The sequence below is a fragment of the Macrobrachium rosenbergii genome, chromosome 53, assembly GCF_040412425.1.
Source record: "Macrobrachium rosenbergii isolate ZJJX-2024 chromosome 53, ASM4041242v1, whole genome shotgun sequence".
Classification (NCBI taxonomy): Eukaryota; Metazoa; Arthropoda; class Malacostraca; order Decapoda; family Palaemonidae; genus Macrobrachium; species Macrobrachium rosenbergii.
The window spans coordinates 60,078,756-60,081,141 of record NC_089793.1 but is presented as its reverse complement, the minus strand read 5'-3'; positions in this window follow the sequence as shown (position 1 = coordinate 60,081,141).

The window sequence follows — 2,386 nt, the reverse complement described above, 5'->3', positions numbered from 1 at the left end:
TTCCTAGGATTGAAGGTTGAGTTTTAAGATAATCATAAAAGCCAGTACAACTCAAGTCGAAATTGCATTTCACTATTAGCGCAGACCTCAGTGTAGTTACCTGCAAGTGAATGTTCTCTGATGCTCAAAAGTTTTTCATAAGATAGAATACTCTCTCTGCAGGAGCATTGGACCCAGGGAGACACACGCAAAATTCATCAAGCTTTGAAATGTTTTTAAAGGCATAGTTTTATTACGAAAGTGAAAGAAAATCTCTACCCATTTCTTATCCACTTCCGAATCATTGTCTTTCCATTCTTGCATCTTTTCATTTGTCAACAACTCCTTAACATATATAACCTCATCAACAAGTTCATTGTCATCTAATGCAAAACCAAGTTTTGCCTCTTGAATAAAATTCAATACTTCTTGAACTTGAGACCAGGGTACTGTTTTATTTTGAAGAACGATCTATTCAAATTTGTACACGTCTTCAAACGGTCGGGTCCACTGATTCTTTCAGAACAAGGGTAGCTTTGAAGTGACCAAGTGATATTAACTTACTTTGATTAGCTGCATGTACATCATCCTGAATAGTAGTCGATAAGTCAGACGACTTTAGTCCAAGCTTCTGTAGTTGATATGGCCCGATAACTGTGATTTATGCACTACTTCTAGGGAACTTATTCAGATTAGCTAGTTGCTTACTCCTTGACAAAAGAAATCATGACATTTGTTACTTGTATTTCAAGTTCTTTGGCAGGGATATTACTCAGTTTAAGCTGGTGAATGGTATGTTCTTGTTTAGTTTTACTGGGTAATTTTCGACTGAGCCCTTTTGACAAGCTTTACTAAAATGATTAGGGAATCAACACAAATTGCATTTCTTTCCCCAAGCTGGGAATTTCTTTTCTCATCCATCCTCAAGAACACTACCACCACAGCCATCACCTTGGCTCTTTTGAAGTAGGTTGTAGTGCTGTGAATGTGATTTGTATGACGACATTCGTTTATACAATACTTGGCTAACAGGCCTACTTTGGTTTATTAGATCCTTCTCTGTGTTGTGAGTGGATTCCTCACTATGGGATAACACAAGATCAGTTATTGCGAGATCCGGAGGTGAGTCCATTGCAAGAAATGTTCTACATGTCTGATGATCACAAGTACCAGAGATAATGCATGGGACTAGCCTGCTAAACACTTCTCACATAACTTGACGTCGTCTCCAAGTTTTTTAAGAGAAACAAAGAAAGCGTCAAAAGACTCTCCCTTCTGCTGTTGTCTTTCCTCAAACCTCAAATGCCGCAGGGAAATACTGCCTTGGCACTGAAAGTGGTACTTTATGCTATCTAACATCTCATCTACGGTTAATGTGTCACCCTTGGAAATTCCAGTAATATGAGATAATGTAGACTACAGTTCAGGTTTGAGGCAGGAGCAAAAACGAGCCAGATCTGTGCGATGAGGCAAGTCCTTGATCTGAAGTACGTCAGCATAAACTTCCCAGGATGTACACCAAATTTTAAATTCACGTATAAAAATGTCTGGGCCAATCTTAACGGTTATACTGCATTTTGCTGACAAAGGATTTGTTGAAGATTACTAATAACACGAGTTTAACTTATAATATCTTGAATTGCAAGTTCACCATTAGAAGCAGGAATAAACTATGGAACTGGAATGCTCGTTGCATTTGCCTGGCTTGTTCCATCTATGCGCTGATTTCCAGCGATGAGGCTTCACATAATGAACTTTGTTCACTCTTAGCCTTACCCTTTGAAGCAATTTCACGAGTTTTATAAAATCAGTGGTTCTTTGCGGAAAATGTCCCAAAATAATTCACCTGTTGTAGGTGTTATAATCCTGAGGTTTGTCGAAGCAACTCACTGCTCCAACATATTACTGAATAACATGTAAGTATTGTGTATTCTTTATTAGGTAACATATAGAACGTGAGGTGATACACAAAGTAATGCTGAAAGTGAAAGCCTCAATGGTAACAACAGCACTCTTAAAACTAAGCATCCATTACATAGTAAATAACATAACTGGCATAAACAAGCAAATAGATTCCTTCCGGCAGAATGCTTGCCCATTGTAGCTGAAGTCGGAAAGTTTCATTAATTGTCGTGAAATGCAGCAGAAATGGTTTTCCACATTCCCATGTTCTTCACGTTCATTCTCTTCATTTCCCTCTTGCCAATTTTCAAGAGGGTAGGTTTTCTAGCATTATATTTCGGAAAGTATTGTTTCCCCTCAAAAGACAACTAATGTATTAAAAGGTACAGATTCGTGCATTTATACAGCTGAAGCACTGTTCCAGAAGTCGGCCAATATGTCATTTGTGTTGAAAGCATCTTCATAATTCTTTTCACCATTGGTTGCAGGAAGATTTTATCAGTTG